Source organism: Pinus tabuliformis, chromosome J (genome assembly GCF_031772625.1).
Source record: "Pinus tabuliformis cultivar Carrire ecotype Pingquan chromosome J, CPIR1, whole genome shotgun sequence".
Classification (NCBI taxonomy): domain Eukaryota; kingdom Viridiplantae; phylum Streptophyta; class Pinopsida; order Pinales; family Pinaceae; genus Pinus; species Pinus tabuliformis.
The window spans coordinates 582,709,685-582,736,315 of NC_142295.1; the positions used below are offsets into that span (position 1 = coordinate 582,709,685).

General features: G+C 39.6%; 1 pseudogene; it reads right to left on the minus strand.

Moving 5' to 3' along the window:
• Window positions 1-2,067: 2,067 nt before the first annotated feature.
• On the minus strand, window positions 2,068-9,385 carry LOC149228323 (protein EXORDIUM-like 2 pseudogene; annotated as a pseudogene).
• Between the last annotated feature and the right edge of the window lie 17,246 nt (window positions 9,386-26,631).

Below are 26,631 nucleotides of genomic sequence, written 5' to 3' on the forward strand. Positions count from 1 at the left end.
GAAAACAGATTCCTTGCAAAATAGTAATATGTGGAGCTTCTTCACAGAAAATAAATCAAAATCTGTGAGAATGCTCCTTCACCACATGTAACTGGAAAATCGAAAACTGTGAGAACACTCTTTCACCACCCGAAATGAAAAATAAAAGGAGTCGAGGCAGAGGAATTGTCTGGACGGTCAAAAGTGGCTAGAATTTGGGGAAAAAATTTCAAAAAAATCTTGTAGAGGCAGTGTTTGAATCGTGTTTTTATGATGGAAATGGATTCAACACCATCAAAAACGTTTAGGACACCTAAAATTTTGAAGTTTAACAATTATAACTTGGATTTACAAAAATCCTTACTTGATTTTCTCTATCACGGAAATTTCCATAACTTTCTGTACAATTCCTGTTAGACTACGGTAAAATGAAAATATTGGGTGAGTCCGTCAGAACGCTCTCGGGGGAATGCCAAGCGTGAATAAGTGATAACCCGTTCGATAGTGACAAAGATGTCAGCTATCGGGGAACGTAGCACTGAAACCTGATACAACTCTAAGGGTGGCGTAGGAGGCAGAACCATCTATTCATTGTTGACAATCACATGGCCAACAACAACCTGGATCATTTCAGAAATTTCACGCGCAACCCTTTACTTTGGGTCAGAAGATAAAATTTGAAATTTGAAATACTGCGTTCGCATTGAATGCATATAGTGGAACTAGTCAAACCTGCCCGAACTGCCAAAAATGGAAAGACCCCTTAGCCATGGTATGTAAGGTCCTATGAAGTATGGTGTAGGGGTGTATTAAAGTCTTAACAATAGGTTGGTTATTGCTGGCGTGGGTAGTAGGGAATATCTTCGTAATGAAAAAAATCAATTGTCTTGAATCAGTTAGAAAAATAGGTCTTTTTCCCTATTGCTCAGGCTTATGCTTTGGCGTATTTGTCTTCATATATAAGAGTGTCCAACCAAAAAAACATAATTTTAGCTTATGCTCAGACCTATGCTTGGGCGTATTTGTCTTCATATATAGGAGTGTCCAACCAAAAAGCAAAAAAATTATGTAGGGCCTCTATGAAGGGCTGATGACGATATTCATATACTTGTTCATTTATCAGTTCAGAGATCTTCCAAAGTTCCCATATTCCGAGGAACCCATTTTTTTGATAAAGAGTCAATATCTACGTTCCTTTCCTTATAAATTAATGTAGCAGCAAGTGATATTATTTTAATTGATCTCCTCAATAATAAAATGTGGTGTGTGCATATGGCATTTGGAAGTATAATTGAAATAATTAATAACAAATTGATGTAGCAGCAAGTGATATTATTTTAATTGATCTTTTCAATAATAAAATGTGGTGTGTGCATATGGCATTTGGAAGTATAATTGAAATAATTAATAACAAATTGATGTAGCAGCAAGTGATATTATTTTAATTGATCTCCTCAATAATGAAATAATTAATAACAAATTGATGTAGCAGCAAGTGATATTATTTTAATTGATCTCCTCAATAATAAAATGTGGTGTGTGCATATGGCATTTGGAAATATAATTGAAATAATTAATAACAAATTGATCTCCTCATTAATGAAATAAGATGTGGTGTGTGCATATGGCATTTGGAAATATAATTGAAATAATTAATAACAAATTGATCTCCTCATTAATGAAATAAGATGTGGTGTGTGCATATGGCATTTGGAAATATAATTGAAATAATTAATAACAAATTGATCTCCTCAATAATGAAATGTGGTGTGTGCATATATCATTTGGAATATCTTAGGACTTTATAAACAATTTTAGGCTTACCATACCCTACAGAGCAAAACAATAAATCATACATACAAGTTTTCTGTCAAAACCTCCACAAAGCCAATGTTAGTGGATGTTGTAGAAAATAACCATTCACAAAGCCAATGTTAGTGGATGTTGTTGAAAATAACCATTCACAAAATTATTTTAAGGGAAAAAAATAAGCACGCCATGACAATTAAATCGCATTATATAGGCATTAACGGATAAAAATTTAATTTCTAAAATTTAATTAATAAAAAATAACTTTATTTAAAAAAATAAAATTAATAATAATGTAATCCATGAATAACTATTAAAGAATAAAGAATATATATACAGAGAAGCATCTATACGCATAATTGATGCTGCGTTGCTTGTGTGTCTAGATGTGTTCATGGCGGCTTCCTCCTTCACTGCTTGTATGAAGGATTAAGAAGTATGGCTGCAAGCGCCAAAAACTGGTTATACCAATGCCTTGCAAGATCTGGTTGCTGGATCCCACATTGCAGGCAGCAGAAACTCTCGCCCATTAATTCCGTGGGCATTGTAGCTTTCCCCCGTCGTTTTATCCACCAGAAGGACCCCAGGGAACCCCGGATATGCCCCCTTTCCATATATTCCCGTGCATGCCGACACGGCTTCTAGCGGTGCACTTGCGTCGCCTTGGAAGTAGCCGGTGGTAAAGGGATTGGTGACTGCTCCTGCAACAACAGTGGCAATGTTGAGGATCATCCCATCGATGCCCATGTCACCGTTAGGTGCCACCAGAGGAGGAGTTTGGGGTCCGTAGATGGGCTGATGAAACGGCCACGCGCACTGTCCAGGGCATTGGCTTCCAGAGTTCCCAACCCACGCGTATGGAATGAGCTGTTGTTGCTTTTTCTCCTTCCCCATCATTCGGCTTCCTGTCGACTGCTGGCCCGGTAACAAATTGAGATTGGCATGGAATCCACAAGAACTCGTGCAGAATCCTTCCACTGCAACGTCGTCGGATGTAAGTACCAAATACACAGCACTCCCACCATTATTCGCCGGCAGAGGCAGAACTCTTGACTTGACAGTGTTGAAATCGTAATTTCAACGCAGCGGCAACATCGCCAGAATCCGTTCAGCATACACGCCTGGAACTTCTCGGACCAGCTTTCCGATGAAGGAATAATCCGGCAAGGAGCTCCGAGAAAATATGGAGCTGACACGTGGTTTACCACTGACGTAACGCAACGTAAGTTTCTCGGGAGGTATTGTTCAGTCATATGATGCCTTCCGATATTCTTGTGAGCCGTCCGATCTGCCTCATTGTCCTCAGTCGTCGATCTTTGAAGGTGCACGGGCCTGCAGCAAATTAATCACATTGCGTGGAGTGTTTGTCCTATTGGTTGACCGCCGAGAATGGAGAGTTAATGTTTTTAATGCTTCACGTAATTTTTGGTGGCCCCTTTAAATGGTTATGGGCACATACATCATATGTGTCATATCTTTTAAAGAAGTGTTGACCATTATAAAAAATATATCTAATGAAACAAGAAAAAGGGTGTGTGGTTGTATTATTTTTTTTAACACATGGAACGAGTAAAAAAATGCTCGATGTTGTAGTAATCGCACATGGGAGGAACCAGAGAACTCGGAGGGCAGCAAAAGAAGAATGAGAAGATTTGCACAGCAGTGCATGAACAAAAAGAGCAGGGGAGCGTAAAAGTATTGTGTGTGTGTTTTTGTTGAGTAATGGTGAAGCTTGCAGCGGAAGATATTGCACAGCAGTGCATAGATTTTTTTAATGAAGTGGATTTGCATTGAAATGCAAAAGAAAAGAACGCATAAGTTTTTTTTTGTAATGTGAAAACCCAAGAATGTAAAAAAAAGGGATTTCACTCAGATGTAAATGTAAATTTATTTTACAGAAGTATGTGTAAAATGTTTTTCACACCAGCAAATGTAAAAATGGGTTTTACTGCAGTAAACCCAGCACAGTAATTTCTCAGGTGAAAACAGAGTTTTGATGGGTGAAAGTAATTTTGGTGAATCCCTCTCAACAAAGAGGATGAATGTTGTTTCAGGCTTTATATGTTAATCAATAGAAATATATTATGACTGTGTAATGGGCTGTTCTGAGTTAATTTGTTTTTAAAAGCTTCCCTGTGCTAAAGATCCTGGAACAGTGGAAACAGAGCATTGCCTCTGTGGTGTCTGTGTGTTTGGTTTTTGGTATTTTCTCCATTTAAAAAATACCCAACAGTGGTATCAGAGCTAGTCCAGGCTCTTTGAAGAGTCAAAGAAGCTGAAGGAAGGTGTTGTTGCAGCAGTCAAACCTCTCCAGCAGTGTGAAGTTTCAGCGAAAGGGACTCAGGTATTTTTTCAAGTTTTTGAGTTTTTAATGAAGGAACAGTCAGTGATTTTAAAAAAACAGTCAAGTATTTAAAGCCTAGATAAGAATGGCAAGGTCAAAGAAGAAAGCATCCAAGCCTGCTAAAAATGTGTCTCCCTTCTCTACTAAACTAGAAGGCAATCTGTTTGAAAGCATTGTATTTGAGGTTCCAAAGTTTGATGGAAACTTTGATGTATGGGAAATAATGATGAGGGCTTTCCTAATGTCTGAGGGGATTGAAGTCTGGGAGTCAGTGATTGATGACAGCAAGATGGATAAAGAATCCATGGAGTATGATGCACAAGCAGCAAAGACTATCTTGGATGGTCTCCCTGATTCAGTGAAGAGGAATCTAGGAAAATATACATCAGCAAAGGATATATGGGACAGACTGCATGACCTTCATGCAAAGGGAGCACTGACCATGACAATGAGTCAAGAAGAACCCATCATAGAAGCTGAGAATGAAAAGCTTGACCTCATCAAGCTTCAAGTAAAGGAAAGGGATGAAGAGCTTACCAAGCTTAAGAAGGAACTTGACCAATGCAAGAAGAAACATCTTGAAGAAGTCATATCCATGACAAATCAGCTGAATAGTGCAAAGAAGCAAGCAGATGTCTTGACAAGTGAACTTGAACAAAGACACAAGAGAGTGAACAAACTTGTAGAAGAGATTGGACAGTACAAGGTAGAGGTCTCCTCCCTTAAGTCCGAACTACAAGAAGCCAAGGAGCAGGCACAAGGAGCTGAAAAGAAAATGAAGAGCAGTCAAGCAAAAGATGAAGAAATCTCCAAAATGAAGACAGATATTATCTCCTTCAAAATAGTAGCAGCTGAAGCTACTCGTAGCAAGGAAGAAACTGAGGGACAACTTGCAAAGAAAAATAATGAGTGTGAAAAGTTAGAAGAAGAAATTGTCCTCCTCAGGAAGAAGGTTGAAGGGATGAACAAGATCATGAAGAGCTCTCAAGCTTTGGATGACATGCTCAGCTATCATAGATCTCCATCTGATAAATCAGGACTTGGGTATGTAGGTGAACCCTCAAACAAGGATGAGGATGCTTTAAGCAAAGGAGATGTGAAGAAGCCAGAAAGAGTTGGTGATGCTCCTAGTTTCAGCAAAGGCAAGGAGAAAAATGAAGGCTGCAATAGAAGAGATCCTGTTTCAAGTAGAAAATCAGCTTCAAGAAGAAATGTAGCTGATGACAAAAAGTCAAGAGGCAATGGTGATCATCAAAGGATCTCAAGGCAGCAAGGCTTCAGAAGTACATCAAGGAAACCTCCATCTCCCAGGTACCAAAGTTCATTTTATGGTTATTGTTATGCTTGTTCAAACTTTGGTCATATGGCAAAAGACTGTAGAGCATTTCATAAAGATAAATGTTGTGGTCTCCGAAAACCTCCAAGAGACAATTTTAGAAGAAATCATGAAATGTCATTCATGAAAAATGTAGAATGTTTCAAGTGTCATAACATTGGGCATATGGCACGAGACTGTAACTTGACATGGGCTCTTACACAAGCTAGACCCATGCAAAAGAAGAAAGTTACACAAGTATGGAGAAGGAAGGTAATACAATCTGAAAACCCCTTGAACTCCCTAGTGGATCTAAATTTGTTTTGAGAAGAGTCTGCCAAAAGAAGACAAGCATACACTAAAGGGGAGCTTGAATTTTTTTTGTTTGTTGAACTGTATTAACAGTCATTTGTTGATGGAGGATGTATTGCAGCGCAACAGTTGCAAATGAAATCTTTGTTAATCCCTCTGAAAGGTAATATGCAGCAGTGATGAAATCAGCAATGTTTTTGCTTTGTGTTTATGCAATATGCACAGAAATGCATAAAGAAGAAAAGATGGCAGCGCTGAAATGTAATGAGCAGCAACAAGATAAGAGAAAAATGCAAAGCATGGAGACCCTCACAGCAGTGGGAAGATAGAGCATAAGACAGCAGTTTGGAAATTTTTTTTGGAGCACATGGATTAGAATGAACAGCAGTTTAAATTTTTTGTGGTGCACATGCATTGAAATGCATAGCAATGGAATGTAGTTTTCCTTTTATGTAATGTGAGAGAATATACTCACAGCAGAATGAGTGTAATTCACAGCAGATGAAATGTTTTCTATTGGGAATGAAAATGCAAAGCAGTGAGAAGAAAATGAGAAGAAGGCAAAACGCAGCAGAACGTAAATGCCAAGTGGCTGAGAATGCAATGAAATTCTTTCACACAGCAGTAAAAAAAATGCAATGTTTTTTTTGTATGCAATGCAACATGCAAAGAAATGCATAAAGAAAAACAGGGACAACAGATTTTTAATGCACACTGGATGTATAAGAATGTGTGTGGCAGCAGAAAGCCAAAGGAATTGCACAGTAGTGCATTGTGTAAAAAAAATGAAGACTAAGATTGTGTGAAGCAAGGGTGCATAAGAAAAGGCAGCAGCCTATGTTATTTTTTTGTGGAGAATGAAGTGCCAAGAGTATGGGCACACAGCAGTATGAAGAAACAAAAGGCAGCCACAGTGCAAATTGCAGAGGCAACGCAGCAGCAAATAAAACCCAGCGATGACAGAGTTTATGGTTATGAGTATGGACAGCAGTGAATATGAAAAATGCAGCAGCAAGAAGTTATGGACAGCAGCATGATGGCAAGAAGGAGAAGCACACAGAAATGCAAATGCGAAAAATGCAGCAGCAAGAAGTTTTGAACAACAGCACATGCAAAAGAAATTTTCCTTACAGCAGTAAAGGTAAATGTAATGAATTTGTTGTTCATTGAATCGAAATGCAATATATGCAACAACAGTGTAAATTTGTAAATTGGGACAGTGTAATTGTTCCAGAAAAGACAGAGTATTTTGTCTTTGAAAAGTGCACAAGCAGTGCAAGTGTAGACACAACAGTGTGGGGTAGACACAGTAAAGAAGATGGCACAACAGTGCAGCAGAGAATATGCATCAGCATAAAAGAACAATGTAATGAGCTTGCACACACAGCAGTACAATGATTGTTTGTTTTTAAAACTGCATGTAAAACAGTGTCTGTTTGTAATCCCTCTGTTAATGAGGAAGGTGCTTTTCAGCACAGTCATTTGGTGAAACCCTCTATTAAAGAGGAAGGTGCTTTTCAGCACAGTGTCATGGTGAATCCCTCAGTCAAGAGGAAGATGCTTTTCAGCATAGTGTGGTAAATCCCTCTATCAAGAGGATGATGCTTTTCAGCATAGTCATTAGTGAATCCCTCTGTTGAGAGGAAGATGCTCTTTAGCATAGTTTGGTAAATCCCTCTGTCATGAGGAAGGTGCTCTTAAGCACAGTTTCAGGTTAATCCCTCTATTAAGAGGAAGACAACTTTGTTTGTTTGTGAACTGCATCAGAAGCAGTTGGTGAATCCCTCTATGTGAGGAAGATACTTTTGTAACAACAGTGTTGGGGAATCCCTCCATGTGAGGAAGTGTTTGGGTAAGATTGAATGCCCAGCTGTTGAAATTAAAGGGGAGTGTTGAAATCGTAATTTCAACGCAGCGGCAACATCGCCAGAATCCGTTCAGCATACACGCCTGGAACTTCTCGGACCAGCTTTCCGATGAAGGAATAATCCGGCAAGGAGCTCCGAGAAAATATGGAGCTGACACGTGGTTTACCACTGACGTAACGCAACGTAAGTTTCTCGGGAGGTATTGTTCAGTCATATGATGCCTTCCGATATTCTTGTGAGCCGTCCGATCTGCCTCATCGTCCTCAGTCGTCGATCTTTGAAGGTGCACGGGCCTGCAGCAAATTAATCACATTGCGTGGAGTGTTTGTCCTATTGGTTGACCGCCGAGAATGGAGAGTTAATGTTTTTAATGCTTCACGTAATTTTTGGTGGCCCCTTTAAATGGTTATGGGCACATACATCATATGTGTCATATCTTTTAAAGAAGTGTTGACCATTATAAAAAATATATCTAATGAAACAAGAAAAAGGGTGTGTGGTTGTATTATTTTTTTTAACACATGGAACGAGTAAAAAAATGCTCGATGTTGTAGTAATCGCACATGGGAGGAACCAGAGAACTCGGAGGGCAGCAAAAGAAGAATGAGAAGATTTGCACAGCAGTGCATGAACAAAAAGAGCAGGGGAGCGTAAAAGTATTGTGTGTGTGTTTTTGTTGAGTAATGGTGAAGCTTGCAGCGGAAGATATTGCACAGCAGTGCATAGATTTTTTTAATGAAGTGGATTTGCATTGAAATGCAAAAGAAAAGAACGCATAAGTTTTTTTTTGTAATGTGAAAACCCAAGAATGTAAAAAAAAGGGATTTCACTCAGATGTAAATGTAAATTTATTTTACAGAAGTATGTGTAAAATGTTTTTCACACCAGCAAATGTAAAAATGGGTTTTACTGCAGTAAACCCAGCACAGTAATTTCTCAGGTGAAAACAGAGTTTTGATGGGTGAAAGTAATTTTGGTGAATCCCTCTCAACAAAGAGGATGAATGTTGTTTCAGGCTTTATATGTTAATCAATAGAAATATATTATGACTGTGTAATGGGCTGTTCTGAGTTAATTTGTTTTTAAAAGCTTCCCTGTGCTAAAGATCCTGGAACAGTGGAAACAGAGCATTGCCTCTGTGGTGTCTGTGTGTTTGGTTTTTGGTATTTTCTCCATTTAAAAAATACCCAACAGACATCAGTTTCAACAAGAGTAGCAATGTCAGACCTCTTGAGCGATTTGCCAAGGGAATAATCTTCATCCACCTTCTGCTTTCCGAGAATTATAGCACTGGAGGGGGCAGCCTTGTTGGAGGCGGCGCCCCTGTACTTTTGCGTGGTCTTCCACCAGGTGGACGCAGAGGGCTGATTTGATGTATTTTCTCCAAGAGATTGCAGAAAATCAGCGACAATGGAACGTTGAAGAGGGGTGAATTTACCATACCAAATGAGGTGGACAGAGATTAGTCCACTGGTAGAAAGCAGAGGACAGTCATGGTAAGTTAAAACAACATATGGCTCTTCCACCAAGGCAGCAGAAGATGCACATAATATCGCCATACACACTGCCATTTGCAGCATGACAGTAAGTTGAAGGCGCGAAACAGAACCAGCCATTTTAGGGAAACAGTCACTATCTATCTATCTATCGGAGAGCCAACGGATGCAAACTCCTGTGATAAGGATCAAGAAACAAACTGCGTTAACGTCCAGAAGAGGGGAGCGGAAAATCGTTCAATTTGGAAAGATGCAACTGAAAACAACAAATGAATGAAAGAGGACAAGAGGGATGATATATATAAATAGGGGTTAGGGTTGAAGCAGGGACGCGGTTTGGAGAGGGGCGCCGTGTTGGCGTATGGAGTAGTTTGGAAAGTTCCAGGTGCGTTCCTTCCTAGGGAGAGGGGATGTGTTGAAGACGTTGCCTCCCTCTTGTGCGCTCCTGCTGGTTGGCAGTCGATGTTATTGGAGACAACTATTCCACCGGTGGGGCCACATATATGGACTCGCACTCCAACTAAAGGGGCGAATAAAGTGGTTACGCCACATATATGGACTCGGACTTACCACTCGTCCATTCCGTGGAAACAAGCTGCGGTAGCATTCAAAAAAGGGGCGAATAAAGTGGTTACCCCGCAATTGAGGCATGAAAAAGAAGAAAAGGGGGATGAGACATGACATGGCAAATGCTTTGGAAATGAGGACGCGGGGGAATTCATATGAGTAGGGCAAGTGGTGGAATCGGGGACGTGGTTTTCGGGGGCGCTGCTCTGGCAAGCATATATTTATTTTTATGGTGGTATGATGGAAGGGAGTAGGGCAGGTTGAGGGAGAGAGTGGTGCCTTGCTGGCAATCATAAATTAATTTATATTTATCGTGTGGAGTAAAGTCGGTGAAGGGAAAAGTGGTGTATCCCTTAATTTCCTTGCAATGTGCTCCCTACTCATGAGACACTACTCAATCTCCTCTTCCGCGAACGCCAGCACGTTCTCTGTGCTCGTTCCGTCGGTCTTTCAGTCAACACGTTAAATACATGTTTCAACGTTGCGTCTTTACTCTATCAAACTCAAAGTATAAATATATATTGTCGTCCAGTGGGCCTTATACATTGCGCTGTTTTCCATTGAAATTGTGGTAATTTATATATGTGCGAAGCTTCTTCACGCAGAGATTATCACTTATGTTTTGTTGTTGGTTTACACACATTATTAGATTAAGTATATAAAGGTGTAAAAATATCGAGAAAGAATAGAGTATCTCTATGATGTTATTACAAAATGTTGCAGTAAAAGAAAGATAACAATTTAAAGGATAGAGGATGGAGGGGAGTAAATGTGTTTAGGTTTGTAATGGTCTCATTTTTGTGCTGATGCATGTCACAAATGTTGTTCAAACTATGGTTTCTAGCTAAATCATTTTTTCCAATCATATCACTATGTCAAAATCTTATATACATACTTATATCCAAGCATTAACATGCAGGGTAATGAGAGAAACATTATGATAATGAGATTAAATAAAGAGCAATCTTTCACTCGAGTGACCTTCAAATTCCAAAATATTCTGCAATCAACATAAAGAAGGGGGTTTGTTTTAGGTTTGCAACGGTCTCTGCAATCAACATAAAGAAGGGGGTTTGTTTTAGGTTTGCAACGGTCTCATTTTTGTGCTGATGCATGTCACAAATGTTGCTCAAACTGTGGTTCCTAGCTAAATCATTTTTTCCAATCATACCACTATGTCAAAATTTTATATACATAGTTATATCGAAGCTATAACATGCAGGGTAATGAGAGAAACATTATGATAATGAGATTAAATAAAGAGCATCTTTCACTCGAGTGACCTTCAGATTCCAAGATATTCTGCCATCAACACAAAGAAGGGGGTTTGTTTTAGAATTTTAGTTGTCTGCTTTAAAAAAAATAAAATTAATTCAGAGTTATTTTCTTAGAGCCATTAATTCTAGTTTTAAATTTAAATTTAAATTTTGTCTAGCAAAGATTTGTTGGAATTGAAAATTTATGTGGTGTAGTTTACACAATCCAAGTGTCCAAGTAAACTTTCAACACATTGTACCTATTTATGCATTAAAAAATACAGTTTTAAAAGTGAAAAATTACAATGGTTTGTTGGAAATAAAAAACTGAAAAAGGAATCCACCAAATAATTTACATATAACAAAGATTGTCCTTTCCACTATTATAAATTTTACTAAATTCCACATAAATTTAAAGGTTGTCATTAAGTCTTTTAGGGCTAAAATTTAAATTTCATTGTACATGAATCTTTGAATTATAAATTTTAAAATTTAACCATAAATTTAAATTTCATTGTACATGAATCTTTAAATTATAAATTTTAAAATTTAACCTTGAAAATATTAAAATATTAATTTATTTTTAAACTAAATGTTTCAGAGTGTGGGTCAAGAAAAGTTTATTATAACTTTATTTTAAATTATTATTAGTTATAAAAACAATTAATGTATAAGTTAAACATATTTACATTTAAAAAATATGGAACAAAAATTTTAACCATAGAAATTTATCCCTACTTTATTGTGGACATTCTTAATTTGTAAATTATATATATATATATATATATATATATATATATATATATATATATATATATATATATATATAAACTTCAAAAATTTCCCTTCTCATTTCATGTCTTTTATTTTCAAATTCTCATTAATTATGTCCCCACTTATAAACATTCATATTATATGAAATTACATTAAATTATTCTATACATTCATCTTAATGAGGTCCAAGAAACAAGATGCACAAATGTGTATGTGGTCATCACAAACACTAGTGACATATCCCTTGGTTATTCATGTAGAAATTCCAACCAAAGGGATTTCTCAAAGCATAGTAATGATCCTTGGGTGTGTTCATATATACGTATTTGGCAATCTAAATGTGACCTTACTGTTGCTTTTTGGTTGTCATACTTTCCTGCAAATTGATTTGTATGTCAGTGTATGATCCCATCTTTCATGAAATCATGATAAGCAAAACATCGTAACAACTACCAAATTGAATAAGCTTTTGCATTTACATGTTCCCTAAAGGCACTTATTTCAAAAGATATGATGAACCCTACCCTATGTACATACTATACGCAGTCGAAATTATCAGTTATTACACTATATAGCCTATGTAGGATTTTCTCTAATCTTCAAGTGTGGACCAAAAAAATTCTAAACTCGAAAGTAAGGGACTATCATACAAAATACAGTCAATTGAATATTTCAATGTGTATATTAGATGTTTGTATCGAAGACATTGTTGTCCATGACAAACTCCCTCATTAACATTCCAGATACTCTAGGCATGGTTCTTTTAATAAAAAAAAGGTATTTTACAAGTTTTTGTTGCAGCTCTCTAGCAAGCTGCAACATTATGTGCTCAGGTTATTCATACTGTTGTATAAGGAAACAATAGAGAATACATGTGAATTATTTTAGGTACACATCTTATTTTTGTATGCAAATCAAGATGTTGAATTGTTGAAGATGATTACTTTGTATGTTGCCATCAAATTAGGTATTGGTATATTATCCATATTTAAGTTTCTTTGACATCTTGTTTCATGATAAGAAGCTAATAATTTTTTCCAATCATGCAGGTTAAGGTTCTTCCACTCGGGGATAAAGCTGTTGTTTTACTGCCAAAAAATAATATTGAAGGCTCATCAATAAAGTTACTTTCAAGGGTGAAACAATTGAGATTGCTATCCAAAACAGAGAAGGCAAGCCTATTATCTATTGGTGAAAAGTTTGGTCTCTCTCTTTCTAAAATTGAAAGCTCGGTCCTTCTTTCAAAAACAGAGGAGCTCGGTATACTTTTAATATCCACTGATCCTAACACACTTGGAGCACATCTAAATCTAGCAATAGTTTTTCTTTTGCAGGACAATTGTGTTCCTATTTTGTTCATGACGACTCAATTTGGGAAGTAGATGGCCAAGCACACAAAAATGATAAGTTATTAAAGTCAAACCAAGAGACTAGCAATGTGATGGTTTGATCACATGCTAAGGCTAGATCATTTTAAAGTTTATTTTTGATTTTTTTTTAATATTTAGTTAAGATTAGTTAGGAACATCTAGTTAAAAGAAATGATTTTATAGCTAGCAGGGAGTTAGAGCTAAGGGGAATTGGTTCACATCCATGAACTCATTTCTTGGACAAATTTTTTTTTTTTTTTTTTGAAAAAAAGACAGTAACATTTTTATTAAAGATTTTGGAGTGTGTATTGGAAGAGGGGGGAGAGGGTTGTTCTCTGTGTGAGATTGAAGTTAACTGAACAACATTTCTTAGACAAGTGGTTTTTTTATCAGCAAGTCGAATTTGTAAGTGTGTATGAGATATTTAATTGTATGAGCATTTGTGAGGCTTGTTAATAGTGATATTAATATCTCGAGTTTGAATTTTTTTTTGTCTTTACTTTTTAATATATTTTGTGTGTGAGATTGACGTTAATTGAACAACATTTATCAGACAAGTGGTTTTTCTTATCAGCAAGTCAAATTTGTAAGTGTCTATGAGATATTTAATTGTATGAGTATTTGTGAGGCTTGTTAACAGTCATATTAATATCTCAAGTTTGAAATTTTTTTGGTCTTTACTCTTTAATATATTTACTAGAGAAATTACCATGTATAGTGAGTAATTCGTGCATTGTATTCTCTCTGTTATTTACATTTAAATGAGAACCTAGAGAATCACATTTCAGTTAATCCTTTAATCCAGTGCTTTTGCGTCCAATATTGTGTATTGGAAAGAGCCATTTATGTTACAGGTTCGAGAATATAGAGCACTCTGTATCAAGCCAATAAAAGAAGGGAAATCCGAAAAGGAAAATCATCATCAAACTTGCGGCTCAATTTATGATCAAAGGAAGACAAAATTTGAAATTCTGCCATCTTGATTTTGTGCAGAGCGGGGTTTATTTGGTAACATGCGAATGATTTTCGAAAAAAAAATCCTTAGTTCAAGAGTTCCAAAGTGATCTTTAAACTATGTTTTTATAGACACGTGATTAGGAAAAAACAATTAGATGTTCCCTTGCACCAATACCTGTGTTTGCAGAAATTAAAATTGAAAAAAACGACTTGTTATTCCCTTGCACCAACGCCTGTGTTTGTAGAGATAGAATCCATCAATTTGTGGTATTAAATCCTTAACGTTGTTGGTCTCTACAATATAGAGAGATGAATAGGTGAGAAGGAAGGGCACGAGGTCAACAAGGTAGACTCATGGGTAATGCAGAACTCCGGGAAGAGATAAGGAGACTACAAGTTCGGTTAGATGCCAAGGAAGTAGGGAGACAACGGGATCCTAGAGTTGGAAATGTTAGTGAGGCCGAAGAGGAACTTGAATAAGGAGAAACACTTGTTGAAGAAGCTGCTAAGATTAGGTTGTTGAGAGCAGTATTGAGCTCAAGTTCAAGGCTAAAGGTTGAAGTCTCTATTTACGATGGTAGTTTGAAAGATGGGAATATAATAGATTGGATCAATGATATGGACAAGTATTTTTTAGTATGAGGAAATCGACGAGGATAAGAGAGTCAAGTGTGATGTGACAAGGCTGAAAGGCCATGCTGCACTATGGTGGGACAATGTACATGCTAAAAGAAGGAAGAAGGACAAGCCATTGATAAAGCACTGGGATAGAATGGTGGCAAAGATGAAGAGTAAGTTCTTGCGAAAGGATTACGAGCTAACTCTTTAAAAACAGATGCAAAATCTTAAGCAAAAGATGATGACAGTGAGGGACGACACCGAAGAGTTTTACAGGGTGAATTTGAGAGAAGGATATGTAGAAGATACCTCGGAGAAGACAACAAGGTATATCAATGGTTTGAGGCTAGACATCCAAGATGAAATCATCATACTTTCTCCAAGGACAATAGAGGAAGCATACTAGTGTGCCTTGAAGGTAGAAGAAAAGATAGCTAGGAAGCAAAGCTCTAGTAGAGGACATGGTTTTTCCAAAGGGAAAGGATAGACAAATGGAAGAGGAAAGCTTCCAGTGCAAAAGAATGATGAAGGCAACTCAAATCAGCAAGGGCAGTCAGAGAAAGAAGGTGGCAGTAGAGGAGGAAGACCTTACCAGAGAGGTAGAGGTAGAGGAAGAGGCAGAGAGACTGTCTACCAGTGTTACAGATGTAACAAATTGGGTCACCGATATTTTGAATGTCCTGAGAATGACAATACGAGACAACGAGGTGCATACATAGCTCAAACCGAAGCAATAGAGGCACAAGTACTTGAGGTAGAGAATGTGCCAGAGAATGGAGAGGTTTTGATGATGCACAAAGCCCTCTTAAATCCAGCAAAGGAGATTGTTGAAACAGTCCAAAGGAAATCCTAATTCAAGCCAATGTGTAAGGAAAAAGGTAAATGTTGCATGTCATGTCCCTTCTCAAATACATTTGTAACATGGTTTTGCTCCACAATTTTGCACAATTTTGGCTAAGGAAGAGAACCCATCATTTTCGAATTAGGTTCTTAGGAGGCAATTTGATATTATTTGGCTGCTAGTGGAATGTGGGGGCCACCCACATGAGAATTTGGATTGGGCCATTCAAATGGCTTGGATGTAATTCGAATAGGTGGATGGAGGGGTCCACATTAGGCAAGGAAGGCTCAAGGAGTTATAAGGAGGAAGAAGATCTCATTTGGATCCATTCTTACACCTTGCAAACAAAATTGCTTGATTGTTTGCTCTGTTGTTTAGCTGAGTCAACTGACTATTTAGCCACGAATCTCTCAAGCGGGAGATTCAACCTTTCCTTCAGGAGAACTTCCATGCTTGCCCTAGGGAGGCAGTTCCATAGTCATTTCAAGAGATTCGGGATTGTGTTGCAACGTTCTCATTCAGCCACAAACAAGGAGTGTGTATTTTTGGCTAGCTAGAGAATACATAGGAGGAGTTGGAGCTATCTGTGATCAGCCATTTGCGGGAGAGTTACAGGATTGGGAGAGAAACAATAGTCCAACATTCCTTGTGAGTTTTCGAGCTAACAGAGCCAACATCCCAGCAGTTTGAATTGTTAGGTTTGGGGACATCGCAGAGGGCTAGTCCAACAGTTTTCATGGAGCTTAGGAGTAGGTGTCATAGGCTGGAAGCCCATTTGAGAGGTTAGGGGATTGATAGTAGGGGTCAGGGAAACACTTTGGGACCATTTTCCGGAGGATTTACTGGCAGATTCCAGCAGGCCGAGTTTTATAGTTGTAGTTGAAGTTCGGCTCCAAGGGGTCGAATTTTAGAAGTTTAAACCAGCCAAAATGCTTCGTGGATTTTTCTGGGTTTAGGCCAAGGAGTACGGGGTTAGAAGCATATAATTTTCTGGGTATAGGAAGTGGACCTTTCAACCATTCAAACTTTAGGAGAAAGATAGTTTTCTAGGCAACACTGTGCATATTGGTGCAACAATTGGAATAGTCATCGGATCAACCATTTTCTCACCTAGGTTTGGTCATGCTTGTCCATTGAGACAAGCCCAGGTCCGCCATTCTATTATCATTTGTATTTTCCTTCAAGGAAGTAATAAAATGGCTCAGCGGTTCCATATTTGCAACATTTCTATGGGTGTTTAATGTGTATTTCATTTTTATAATTTGTTGCACATGTTATTTGCTTCATATCACTTGCATTCCTATTTAGGAACATTATAGTGGTATCAGAGCCTAGTTCTTGGCTTAGTTGTGGGGATTGTCTCCTATGAGAGAAGGGGACTAGCAGAACATCACCTACCGAAGGCATAGGTATTAGAGCAGAGAAAGAGAGATGGAGATTACTCCAGACATGGAGGATAGAGGGAAAGCTATGGTAGAAGAGGAGGACATGGTGTAACCCAAGAGAAAGGAAGAGATGGATTTTGAGAGCCTCTTGAGGGCCCTGAATGACTTAGCCAAGGGTCAGAAATATATGCTAGGAGAGATCAAGTCGCATAATAAACAGAGGACCACTCCTAGAGGGTTTATGTTTCAGGAAGCTTCTGGGACCTCTCAGCCATTCGATCATCCCTCACCATCAGTACATCACCCATTAGCCAGTGGGCCAACTCGTGCCACAATGCCTTATTTTGTACCAGTGGCGCAAATCGAACCTGCAAGGGGTGAAGACCCCATTCATATGGGAGACTATTTCAAAGAGTGGTAGTATATGGATGCAGACTTTAGGGAAGTACTCCCTTTCAGATATTTCTACAAGCTTAACCAGAGTGAGAAGAACAAGGGTTATGGAGGACAGGGAACCCAGAACTACGAGTTGCAGAGGACCATAAGGAGGTTTTACTTCACCACGTTCGATGGCACTACCAAGTGCACAGTCAGGGATTGGGTTGAGAAGATGGACACCTACTTCCAACTCAACCAGATGATAGAATAGGAAGCCATCAAGATGACCACGCTGCACATGGAGGGGGAAGCCCATGAATGGTGGTTTCATGTCTTGGCCAGCCTAGGGCATGCCAATGTGAATTCTTATGAGGACTTCACCAAGAGGGTGGTGGAGCATTTTGACCAAAGAAATCTAGATGCCCATTTCAGAGAGCTAACCCAGCTGCACCAAACAGGCAACCCGGAGCAGTACATCTCAGAGTTTCTGCGAGTATCAATGATGGTTCTGGATCTATCAGAGGCTAGGAAGGTGTACACCTTCATTGAGGGCTTACTTGATCCCTTGCATGGATTGGTGAAGTTACACAAACCCTCTACGCTGCAGGAAGCAGTTTTGTGCACCAGTGATATATAGGGGGCATCCCCAAGACTATAGCATATTTTCCTACACAGACCCCTTTTCCACAAAAGGGGCATGAGACTAGACCTCCACCTTAGGGGGCCACACAGGGGTGGGGGAAACTAGATGATGAGACATGAAATGACCTTAGGAGGAGGAAGTTGTGCTTCACATGCAAGGAGCCCTAGGCACCAGGCCATCAGTGCACTGCCCATAGAGCATACTATTTTGAGGTTTTTTTTACAGTGACCAGGAGGACGAGGTGGAGCAGGATTATGATATGGGAGATGATGAGAGTCTAGAAGATAGAGGGCCACCACCACCACCTCCATAGGGAGGGGAATCCCTTGCCCCATCCGGGGGAGTCCTTTCTTCCTTATGCAAGATTCCCAAAGTTTTGACACTAAAGCTCATAGGAATTGTATAGGGGCAGAGGGTGTCAGTCCTACTTGATAGTGGGGCTACCATAATTTCATATATGCCTAGTTGGTTCAGAGGAGTGGCCTCACCACATCTGAGTTCGAGGGGTTTTTAGTCCTAGTACTAGGTGACCATACAAAGGAAAACACTAAACATCAATCCCAATATATCACCCTCCCAAACTGAACAATTGCTAAAAATTCTTCGAAATGAGAAGGAGTCCTTTGCTTGGGAATACACGGATCTGAAAGGAATTCACCTTGATTTATTCACCCATCATATATATATAAGAGAGGAATGTCAACCTGTTCACCAACGACAAAGAAGAATGAAACCTGCTTTGAGAAACATTGTGAAGGAAGAACTCCATAAGCCATTCGATGTTGGATTTATTTATCCAATCTCTAACAATGAAGGGTATCCCCATTTGTCATTGTACCAAATGTTGGGTAGCGGATCCCCCACGTAACGGTTTTGGGGCTTAAAGCCCACAAGTTAGGGTAACGATATTGTAAAAGTTCTGCGAAGTGCGCAGAGTGCGAACTTTAATGGGTCAAGTCAAAGGGTTATCTGCCCAAAAATAATGTAAAATAATAGAAAGTGAGTCGGCCTGTCCATGGTCCACGGACCATGGGAAGGTATAAATAGAGCGAGGCTCTAAGGATAGGAGGTAGCGTTTGGTGAAGGTTTGATGTATTATGGGTTTGTGAATACAATATTCGCTCTGAGTCTGTAAGTTCGAGTCGTGGGTGGTAGTAGTTAGAGTAGGCTCTACAGATGTGTGCGCAAAGGCCTGGTAGAGTCCGCAACTGTGTGTGTGGACCCCTGCAGCTGAGTGTGCAGGGTGGAACTGATTGTATTGAATAGAATATTAATAAAGATAAGTGTTTCTGAATTATTGTGCATTTGATCATAGATCTATATGTTTATTCTTATTTTTTGAGTTTATGCATATCTGTAAGATTTATGGTTGCGTGCATTGGTTATAACTATTGAATGCTTGATTAAAGACCTTAAGAATTAGATCTAATATATAATAAACACATTAACAATAAGAATCTAAGAAGTGCCTCATCGCCGAGCTATGCGAAGGCCAGACAACTGTGTAGGGTAGTGAGAGTTCGCAGATCGGTTAGTGACCCTTCCAATCCTCAACAAGACATCCCTAGGGTGCGAAATCCTGGTTCCAACATCCTCCCATACTACCTCAGGTGAGACTTCAGTTCGCGCTCCGCGGATTGTCACCGAAGGGTCCGATAGTACAAGATTTGTTTGGCTAAAACACTTCCAAACTTGGGTCAGGCCCCACACAACGAACAAATGGTTTCGTTGTTAGGACCAGGATCTGCCTAAGGGATGTCTGATGTCGGAATGTTGGAACCCTACGAAGAAAGAGATTGAAGATTGGTTGGATTAGAATCTTCACGAGTTCGTGGTACAGGAAAACAAAACTCCGTAGATATCTGAGAAGAGGTGGCTAGATCGCTACATATACACTGAAATCCATGAGATCTTCTTTGTGTCCTTCTTGTTAGAACTGTATGAGTGGATCACGAGGCTAGCCAATAGTCAGGGAAGGTGCAAACTTGATCAACCGTTAGTGTGGACCCCAGAGTTGGTGTGCCGGCTAGAGGCATCTGAAGATAAAACCGCATAGGTAGTAGATCAGTGGCTGGATTGGATAGTAGGAGGGTTTATCACTGAATTCGCGATAGACACAACTGTGAGCTACAATGAAGTTGAGCGGTGTTTTCTCAAGGGACCGCGAGGTAAGTACATCAAATCGCTGAATACCTGGATTAAAATGTTGTTATGTGAAAAATGGGTTATGCAAATCCATTGATGTTTGGGATAACGCGGAGCGGAAGAGGCTACCAAGGGATTGAAGGATTAGAGAACAGTCCCCTGATTTCACGTTCGCGAGAAAGTGAGGAGGAGCTCATTGGGTTCTCTTCGAGAAGTGCAGTCTGGTTGATAAAGCAACGCATTCCACAGTTACCACCTCCATCCATGCCATCACCCACTTCACCTACATCAACCCCATCTTCACCCACCCCACCTCCACCACCTCCAAGGGTTGGAATGGTGAGTGCGATCAAGTTGCCCATATTTAGAGGCGTAGGAAATGAGGAACCAGATCAGTTCTAGTTCGTGATAAAGGCAGTATGGGAAACCCAATGCATTACAGATGATAACATCAAAAAGGCTATGTTGGTGAGCACGCTGCAGGATCGCGCGTTGACGTGGTATATCAAGCACTCTAACAATCATCCAAATGCCATAATAGCGGAGGTCCAAGATGCATTGAACAAAGAGTCTAGCTGATCGAAATTAGAAACTTAGTCAATCATCAGATTTAAGGAAATTGTGATGCTTCCAGGTGAGATTCCATGGGATTTGGATCAGTGCCTGAAGAGTATGATTCGTGAGGCTAATATGACACTTTCAGATGCGTAGCACCGTGCCTAGTTTGTGGCATCCCAGACACTGCACTTAAGGACGGTCTGTTGTCACAGTAGAATATCTCAACCTAGGCTTAAACATTAGAGATAAAGATGAGGTTGCATGAAACTCCAATACAAGATCCTGGGTTGGGAGTTCAACAAATCCACGTGCAACTACAAACCCTATGCTTGGAGATGCAGAGTTTGAAATAGGATAGGGTGCCCTGGCCAGAAGTGCGAGAAGAAGTGTGGTGCATAAAATGTAGAAGCCAGGGCCATGATAAGGATCATTGTCCAGTATTCACAGAGACCAGAGGCACAGGTGGGGCCAAGTGCGACACCCGTGCTTTGGTGTGTGATCTGTCAGGTAGGAGCAAAGCACATGACAAACAACTGTCATCTATTACAAAAGTATACACAGACCCCCCAACAGTTATTTTGCAATTTTTGTAGATCGGTGGGCCATGATGAATGAAAATTTCAAAGTTATGAATTGTTGATGGATCGAACACCTGCCTACAGGATGCAGACTTAGGCGTGAGGTCAGGATCCAGCTGCCACAATAGCGCGTGGTGGGTTCCAGGGATGAGGAGGAATGGGACTCAACCGAGGCCGTGGATAGTTAATCTGCTACAATTGTGGAGGACTTGGGCACTACACGCGTGACTGTACGAACCAGACAAGAACGAGTTGTCCATACTGTTATCAGTTTGATCATGAAGTGGTAGAATGCCCCACATTAATTGCACAGATGTGTGAGAAAGGAGTGCTTCAGTATACTCCAATGCAGAACATCCAAATGATGAAGTCTGAACCGCGCGAAGAAGACCCCAACGTGAACATGGTGCTCAAAAGCGGTGAAACCACAGGGGAAGATAAGGGGAAGCAACCTGAGGAGAATACATGGGTTCGCAAGGTCCCTACAAAGCACCCTGAGTTTGACCTAGACTGTGCAAAGGAGACGTTTATGGAAGCTAAGAAGAGCTTCGCGGAGGTCTCTACTTTAGGTAGTAAGGATCAACTCGAGCCGTAAATGGATCCCTCTATGCTAACTACCTTTTTAGAGACATGTATAAAGCTACTATGTGAAAATAAGGCAGTTAAGGGATTACAAGAACTGATAACCAGGTGCACAGGGATAGGTGAACCACACGTGGTCCGCAAACTTGGAGGGCATGCTTTGCACATTGAGCGGGAAATGCGATTGACGGCACAGATTGGCGACTTCGAAATGGATCAGGTCATCCTGGACTTAGGTTCAGATGCGAATGTGCTACCTAAACAGACATGGGAACCATGGGCAGGCCCGAATTACAATGGTCTTCTATTCAATTACAGATGGCGAACCAATAGAAGATCTTGCCCATGGGGAGATTGCAAGGAGTCACAGTGGACATTCAAGGCGCGAGCACACGAACCGATTTTGAGGTAATAGAAATTGTGGATGACAGTAACCCTTACCTCGCATTGTTAGGGATAGACTGGGCCATGAACATGAATGGAGTCATCAACCTAAAGAGACGAAAACTGATATTTGAGAAAGAGTCTCTACGTGTAGTAGTTCCGCTAGACTCAGTCGAAGGAGCGCGCTACACTAAACTTGTGCGTGATGAGGACAATGACGATGAACTGGATTGCATCTACCAGATAACAATGCAAGACCAGGATAGGGTGAATTAGGAAGCGGACAGGAGAATCTCATGGGAATGCGATAGTTCCTACATGCCAGATTCAGATGAAGAGATAGAGCGATGGCAGAACTGATTGCATGAAGTAACAACGCTAAATTGTAATATGATGGTTAGATCACTGCGATGTGTGACGACTGAAGAAAGGGAACTGCCAACCGATGAGGGCGCAATGAATGTGGAGGAATCCGTAGACCACTGTGAAAAGATGATACTGGAATGGAAGTGGCATAGTGTGCAAACAAGGGTGTTGTGTGCGACAACTGAACAGGGGTGGAATACACGTCAGAAGACTAAGTGGACCTGGCGTGAATGTAGAAGGCGGGCGCATGTACGGTTTGGAGGAAAAAGCGGCTTGAGCGTCCACCAGTGGCATAGGATACAGATGTTTTCACACTATGCCACTTCCCTCATCCCCTTCGGAAAATTTCTCGGCCATGTGGTTTGCAGATAAGGCTTGATGGTGGACCCTGCGAATATTGTTGTCATCCTCAATCTACAAGTGCCACAAAGTGTCAAACAACTCCGCACCACATTGGGACACATTGGCTACTATCATAATTTTATTAAGGGCTATGTGCAAATCACGGCACCAATGGAATAGTTGTTGAAAAAGGATGCTACATATTGTTGGAATGATGATTGTAAGAAAAGTTTGGAGATTCTCAAGGAAAAAATGGTGTCCACTCGCATTTTGGTTTTTCCAAAGTGGGACATCGAATTTCATGTACAAGTCGATGCGTTGTGTATCGTGCTGGGAGCTGTACTCATGCAGGAAGGCACGGAAGGCATTGATCACCCCATTGCATTCGCAAGTCAACAGTTGTCCAAAGCCGAAAAGAACTATTCTATTACCGAGCGCGAAGGATTGGTGATGGTATGTGCACTCTAGAAATACCGCTACTATTTACTGGGTAGGCACTTTAAGCAGGGAAAATTTTAAGAATCCCCCCCAAATTTATATGTATAATAAATGGGCGAATCTCTATGGTATATAGGAAAAATGGAAGGCGATTTTATCAATAATATAATATGTATATATAATTTTTTGGCGAATCTCTCACGAGGCATGGCGAATATTGTACTCAAATATAAAATCTTGTAAGATCTTGGCAAGTCTTTCACTAAATAATAAAACTTTGTAAAGTCCTAGTGAATCTTAGCATTGTGAACTCTTAGAGAATTTTTTGAAAAAGTATAAAACCATATATGACAAGAGCCACATGGTGGCAATATCACTGTTTTTTTCACATTTCCATGACATAGAACTTGTTTATAAAATTATAAAAAAGCCAACCAAGTCCCTTATAATATGTAGGTAAGCTTATAACAGAGTCTGATACCTCTACTATGTTAGGATATTCCGACACATAGGAAATAGTTAAGTACAACTTGGTCTAGTATAGAGTTAGGTATAGAGTTAGGTAAAGTGTGTTTCTTTACTATGTACATTTTGTAACTTACAATCCGACGGTCACGATATGTAGTGATCCGACGGTTCATTCTCTCCTCGGTATTACCGACACTTGATCCGTGGCTTAGCACCCGATTGGTCCATGATCTCTATTTAAAGAGCATGGAGGGTTATTTGTAGGGTAATCCGTCTATGAGAGAAGCTTATGTAAATTTTCATTCTTTTATTAATAAATTGCCTGAAGTGGCCGCGTTGGCTCAGGCCGTGGACTGTTTCCCTCTTTGAGGGTTTTAACCACGTCAAAATATTGGTGTATTGATCTGTGATCTGTTTGTGAGCGGTGTCCTTTGGTGTTCTTTCTAAGGAACTTACCCTGTAAATTCCTACATGGTATCAGAGCTATTTGAGGGTCGCGTCTATTGGTGATCCAAATATGAAGCCGATAAAATTGCATCTGACTACTGTTCCCTAGATCTACTGTTTTTGACTGCTTTCGGGCCGAGAGGACTGCTCTGTTGTGTTGGGAGTATCTGTTCTAGTGAGGAACCCCTTTCATTTCACATGAAAAGGTTTCCGGTAACCCTAGCTGCGTCATTTTTAAGATCTGGAGGTATACAGTGTTTATTTGCAGTTTACAGTTATTTTCTCTCTGTTTATTTCGGTTTTCGGTTTATTTAGCCTTTTTTGTTACCAGATCTATACCTTTCATTTCTACGTATGCTATTTTCCCTACGACTCTGTGCGATCTGGGCAAATCAGAAACAGAAAGGAAGGATTTTTCTCATGCGTTTGCTCTTTTCCGCTGCGCCTTAGTGTGATCTCGGAAAATCAGAAACATTAAGGAAAATATTTAGTTTCCGACTAAAGCTAACTTCGAGCCGCAAGGTTCGTTTTTTTGTATGTCCATGTTGGGTTTTGTTTTTTTTGTTTTGTAGGGAAAAAGAGCTTTCTCAAAGCAAGCACGCAACCCAAAGCATCAACCCCCCCCCCCCCCTCTCTCTCTCTCTCTCAAACTTTTTGTATAGCTCACTTGGTGCAAAGCTAATTTATGAGAGTAGAGGTCTTGGGTTCAAGTTTCCATTTTGTGGGGACGGATTTTTCATTTCCACACATTCCCGCACTTCGTCGGCGACTTCATCAAATTTTCTTCAAAAAGCCATAACTTCTTCATCCGGAAGCCGTTTTCAGAACCGTTTTTTTTGAAACAACCTAATTTTTTGAGATCTTTCCATTACAACACTTAGTTTCAGCATATATAGCTTCAGTTTTTTTTTTTTTAAAATGGAAAGTCCATGCCAAGTTATTCTTGATAGCACCAACTACTTCCAATGGTGGTCCTACATTGTGGATTTACTTAGAAGTAAAGGTCTTTACAGAATAGCCATAGGCCAAGAGACCAAACCGAACGATGAAGACAAGGCAGCTAAATGGGAAAATAGGCAAGACCAAGCACGTGGGTTGATAGGGATGTCTATTTCTCCAGATCTTAGATTCCATATTGCAGAACTTGATACTCCTGATGAAGCAATGCAACAGATTACTAAAGTCTTTGGAATTAAAAATGAACTTAAAGCCCATCAACTTGAAAATGAATTGCTTACATTGGACCCCAATAATTTTTCTTGCATTGAAGATTTTTTGTCCAAGTTCAAGACCCTTAGACTTATTTTGGAAGGTGTTAAGGTTAAGAAAGAAGATAGTAGCCTTATCTACTCCATTCTTACTAAGTTGGGACCATCCTATTCTGTGTTTGTTTCCACCTTCCATTCTACAAGAGAAGCCTTCATTTCTCAAGGACAAACCTACAAGTCCCCTTCCTTTGATTCCTTTTGTGATTCTTTAATAAGAGAACAAGAAAAACTCTTACACCTTGGTCTTCTTCATCTTGGAAACTATTCTAAGAAAGTGTTAGCCGCCCAACAGCAACCAAATCCAAAGAATCCTAAGAAGTTGTATCCTAAAAAGAATGGTCCTAAACCAAACAAGGGTCCTAAGCAATTTCAGCCTCAAAATGAAAAATCATTTCAACAAAAAGATAAGACAAATAAAAACAAATGGAAGAAGACTAATAGACATTGCAACTTTTGTAATCGAGATGGCCACTTAGAATCCAAATGCTTTAAGAAGATGGAAGCCTTGGAAGCAGCAATGAAGAAGCATAACATCCATTTGGAGCACTCTTCAACTTCAACTTCATCTTCAGGAATGGCACTTTCTGCATGTGGTTGTCAAGCATCTCGGTCTGGCTATGCACTAAATGTATCTTCTTCTTCTCATTCTCATGAGTGGCTCATTGATTCTGGAGCTTCTTATCACATGGCCAAAAACAAAGCCATGTTTTCTTCTTTAAATGATTGTAACACCAAAAATATATATGTTGGTGATGATATATCTCTTAGTGTTGTAGGGACTGGAACTGCTCATATAAACAATGGTCAGTTTAATGATGTATTATGTGTTCCAACCTTATCCTGCAACCTTCTATCTGTATATCAGATAACTCATTCAGGTGAAGGTAAAATTGTTGAATTTTCACCTCACGATGTTGTAATTAAGGACCTAAGAGATCCTAGACAAATTTTAGCTACTGGCATTGCTGATGATTCTACAAGGTTGTATAAGTTTCACAACTTTGGGTCATCAAATCTTCCCTCAGTGTTTGTTGCTCATAATGATGAAGTGAGAAAACTTTGGCATGAGCGATTTGGTCACTTAAACTATCGCTCTCTTGAGAATCTATGTAAAGAAAATATGGTGGCAGGTCTTCCAATGGT